Raw genomic sequence first — 5308 nt, 5'->3', positions numbered from 1 at the left:
GAGATGCTATGAAAACATCCCACATAGAAGAGAGCATGGAATTATCTTGCTAATAAGTAAACTCATTAGTTATGTGTTTTCCACAACACAAGGAGAATTCATATCTTTAAGGCGACCACCTTCTCAATGCGTTGAAGGCACATGGTCCTCTTGTAGATAAAAGTAGGCTTTCCTTCAATATTGATGAAGTTATTACTCTCAACACATGGCTAATTAGCAATGTATTTATTCAATTCCAAGGAAAGGTTTACAATCAGACTAACGGCATCCCTATGGGATTGGCGTGCTCTCCCCTTTGGTGCAACCTGTATCTTCACGCCTTGGAATACAATTACATCAACAACACATTAACTCAACCAGACCCAAAGAATGTGCTTGCCAAACTTGGCACTCTGTACATATACTTTGATGAGATTTGTTTGATTGACTCAAGTGATCCATCATATTTCATTGAGCAACATAGGATCTACCCACCTTGCCTAAAAATTGAAGCCTCAACAGGCACAAGCACCAAATTTCTCAATCTCTCCCTTAACATTTGCAATGGTACACTTCGCAAAAGATTGGTGCAAAAGGATTCTTTAGAGAACTGCTCGCCTATTCGATACTAAAGGACAAAAAAAATGAAAATTCTTGGTTGGTCTGGAGAGTCACCTTGATGGAAACTGGCTAAAATTTGAAGGATTTTAATGTAAAATCAGTAAAAAGCCCTCTAAGAGGGAAAGCCTTAAATGCACCCTGTCTTACTATCTGAACTTGCCCACGGGGCTGCCTAATGAGGGCACACCCCAAAGGGCTGTGCTACACAATGCCTAGGGGGTAAAACCCCTAGGCCTGTATATATACCATCATCCTAGCTAACCCACATCCATGACCCCATGACTTGCGAAAACCCTTAAAAAGAGGGAATAAAGGGGCCCCAGTGGGAGGGAGAAAGAGAGAATGCTAAGCTCTCCCCTTGGGCTCTGGGAAGGCACAAGGTCACCTGGGAACAATACCCTATGCTGCAAGAGACTGTAAAAGTTCGAGCAATCGACCATCTGAATGGGCAGACATGGTCATCATCTCCCAAATCAAGCCCATCTTTGTTTGGAACACCCTACCCACTGATGCAGCCTCAGATATCAAGATGCTTGTTAATGCTTTTTGCCTTAATGGGTTTGAAAGAGCGAAGCTTTGGAGACACGTGAGGAACTCCTTAAAGAGGTTGTCAGCTATACCATTCATGTGCAACCCAATATAAGTATTGGACCTGGTAAAAATGGAGGGCACTAGGAACCCATTGGGGGCCTAGTGCCCCCAATAGGGAGATATACCACTCAAGCCTGGTGTGGGTGGAGGAGGGTCTCTCTCTACCCCCTTTTTTTAAATCAAAGCTAAGCATATAGACCCATGGATAGGGGCCATACCTCGGGGGGTTCACTATGTGTAAAACTACTATATCACGTGCGTTCAAAACATGTTTGTAAAACCCCTTATCTGTGAATTTTGTTAGGAATATAATGTACCCTTTTCTTTTAAAATCTGTATTTTTTTTTCAAATTTGACAAAATAATTCCCTTTTGTATATATATTTCCGTAAGTTTCAAGAACTTTAAATACCCTTCTGTTGAACTCACATGATAGGTTACATTTTTATTAGGTGACCCTCCTGGGGGGCCATACCTCATGGACCCCTCCCTTAAAAATTGAAAAGAAACCACCCAAGAATAATCGTGCACCCTTGGAATCTTGGGGGTTTTCCCACTCTCCCACTCCTCTCCTAAAGTAACTAACTAGAAACAAGTGATAAAATCATGAGGCTTGGCCTCTTGAGAAGACAGTATGGAATAAAATAAAGGGAAGATTACCAAAATACCCCTCTAATTTGTGGAAATTCCCAAAATACCTCTCAAATTTAAAAAATTCCCAAAATATCCTTATATCTATTTTGGGTTGGATTGTTCAAGAATTTCTAATCTTTACTCTTTTTGACAATTGAGATCTGTTTTTGAGTGCTTAGCATGAAATTTGCCACAAATTACCTCGCAAAAAAGGCAATTATGTGTAAAAATAACAAAGCGATTCATCTCCAAAGCCTACATAACCAACTCAAATTCTAGTTTTAGCGTATTGTGTTAACAGATAATCTTATGAAAAGCAACAAATTTTTTTATCTTTGGATAAATTTATTCTCACAACTAGAGGTATTTTGGAAAATTTGACAAAATATTGGGGATATTTTGGGAATTTTAAAAAATTGAGGGTATTTTGGGAATTTCCACAAATTAGAGGGGTATTTTGATAATTTTTCCTAGAATAAATATTTGGAGTCTTTGGGATCGTTTCCAAATTTTGCAAACCTAAGCCTTTTACCATTGAATATCCCTTTACTCCTACTCCCCCCCTCTCGCTACCATTCCCACATTCTACTTGTTCTCTCTTCTCTCTCTTCCTTAAGTCTCTCTCTCTCTCCTTTCCTTTTCTTGTTTTTCTTTCTTTGAATCCCTCTCTCACACACAAAAGCATGCAAAATTCTCTTACTTCTCTCTCCTCTCTCTCTCTCTCTCTCTCTCTCTCTCTCTATCTATCTATCTCTATCTCTCGGCCTCCACAGCTCGCCTGGCATCGTGCATGGTGATGGACAACACAAGGTGGATGGTGATGGTAGTGTGCAGATATGGCTAGGACAGTTGGTAGGGAATATTACACAGATGGTGGAACAGGAGCTAGGGGCGATCCAAGGACGAAGAGGGCTTTCCAGATGTAGGTGTTCACATGAGCGATGTGATAGGGAAGGTGCAAGGATAACAAAGATGAACTACAGACGCACAGAGGTGGGGCTATGGAGTTCGAGAGCTGGCTTGGCTTCGAGTAGAGCGTCGGACGGAGCAGTCTGTTGAGTCGAGCATGAAATGATAGGTGAGCGAAAGACATCCCAGAGGTAACCGACGGACTTTGGCCTTGTGTGACCATGCCCTCAGCTACTGTATACATGCAGCCAACCGCCAGATCTGTTGTCCAACCTTTTGTATGGCATGCCATGACCCTGCGTCCGGTGTCGCCTCCAGCTACATCTATCCTACACCACCCATGGCCATATTAGAGCTTGCCCTCCCTATTGCAGTTCGGTCATGCCTCACCTTTGGCCTACCAAACGTCTGCGCATTTAGCCACAGGAAGTAACGGCTCCCATCTCGTGTGTAGCACCTTTAGACCACCAGCCTACCATGTCAACCTGTTGTTGCAAATGTCTCGCTATTTTTTCTGTAGCCCATGCAGACCACAACTTGCCAATGCTCTTTGTTGCAATATTGACCCATCTACTCCATATTTTGAACACTTGTTCTGCACGATCAGTTTAGCTCCACAAATGCCCTTGCACCTTAACCCCGTACTGTGCTATATTGGACTAGGCCAACCTCGCACGTGCCGTAGCCCCTCAATATTTTCCTCCTACCCTGCCATTAGACTTGCATCAAGCATGAAGCCTTGCCATCCCCTTCTCCGCTCTCTCCCATACGGCACACCCACCAGCTAATGTAGGGCGTGGTTTCAATCATGCATAATCACACCCCAGTTTTCCATGTTCGTCGTCATGCATTTCAGCTCCACCGTTCCCATAATTTTCATCCTAGCCCGGGCTCAGCAAACCAAGAAACAATACAGGCAAGGTTGGGTGGCTTGGATGGTGCCAAAACTGCAGGTGTTGTTGGTTTTGGAACTAGGGAACACAAGGGGACAATCCTGCAAGTGGTGAGTGAACACAAGACCTGTTGCCTTGCAAAGTGGGGGACCGTTAATGGTCGTGGAGGGTGCATCTTTTGATATATACATTCACGATCTCGATTCTCATTCACAATAGAAATCTCTTCCTTGCTTTTCCCAAGGATTCCTATCCCTTTCAAAAAATGATGTACATGACCACTATTTTCATGCACCACTCAAAAATTAAATGATGTAACAAAATACAAAATTTAATTTTAAAATAACTTTTTCTTTTTCATTAAGAAAAAGGGAAACCATCACTAAGGCCTTCCCCCTTTGGGGCAGGCCAAAAAGAGAGGGAAACTCAAGAGTCATGGGCCTAGCTATAAAAAGGGAAAAGGTCCCCTCACTTGGGACACATACTACACTCCAAGAAGCTGACACTAGCACACATAAGCACCACCTACCTCTCCATGGAATCTTCCTCACAGGTCTGAGCTTTTTTCATTTGTTTTATTAAGTGGACATCTATAACATGTAAGAGACCTCTATGACACATGTCTGCCACCATTGGGCTAACTTCTTGTTGTTTTATGGTGATGGTGACAGGTACTAGTGGAGTCTTTTACTTAATGGTCTAACAAGTGGAGGCTCAACCCCAAGCTACTCTACACACTTCTATCTCTCTCGCTCCCATTTTTAACAATTTTGTAATTTGCAAAGCATTAATAAATACAAGCATGGCTGTGGGTGTTCGAAAAACATGGATCTTTTGTCACTTCTTATTATTGTTATTTGCTAAGATAGTTTGAAGGTCTTTGGGGCCAATTTGATAACCTACTCTCTCTCTCTCTCTCTCTCTCTCTCTCTCTCTCTCTCTCTCTCTCTCTCTCTCTCTCTCTCTCTCTCTCTCTCTCTCTCTCTCCCGCAAAGGCCAAGGTGACGTGGAGTGTTCGGGAGCGCGATGGGGCAGCAGCCAGTGGTCAGAGTTTGATCGTAGAGTGAGGGCGAGCCTTTTTGTAGGTTTTAGAGGGCCGAGGGGGGGGGGGGGGGGGGGCATCTCGTTAATTTGTGAATTTCTTTTCACGCAAGCCATTATGTTACAAGACTAGTGATTAAAGAGGGAAAGAACACGAAAGGAAAACCAGGCATGCATCGCATGGACAACGCACAGAGGAGGTGAAAATTGTCGTCAACACTTCTCTTTAGTGGTGGATGGAGGGTGGATGGTGGTGCATATGCAAGGGAGTAGTGGGGGGACCAGGGTTCGTGGCGGGAGCAAGCGGCGAGAAGCTCTTTTTTTTTTAAATGTTGAAAGGACAATGAGTTCATGAGGCTCACTTGATATAGGTTGTCGGTATAAGACTCACTCCCTTGAAGGAGTGGCTTCGAATCTTATACGTGGCATTTTGATAGATGGAGCATATGGCAAATTAAGGAACGAGCATTGATTGAGCTGGAGGTGGTAGGGGGTTCCAGCTAGACAAAATTCCAAAAACTGGTTACCTTGATTATCTAAGAGCGATTTTGGAATCGCTGCAAGGACTCCACCAGGGTGCTTTTCGTTGGACAGAGAAGTTGGAAAAGGGATGGTGCAAAAATAGAGTGAGAAAAGCTATAG

The sequence above is a fragment of the Adiantum capillus-veneris genome, chromosome 2 (assembly GCF_014529385.1).
Source record: "Adiantum capillus-veneris isolate H3 chromosome 2, ASM1452938v2, whole genome shotgun sequence".
Lineage (NCBI taxonomy): Eukaryota > Viridiplantae > Streptophyta > Polypodiopsida > Polypodiales > Pteridaceae > Adiantum > Adiantum capillus-veneris.
Note: the sequence above shows the minus strand (reverse complement) of the source record.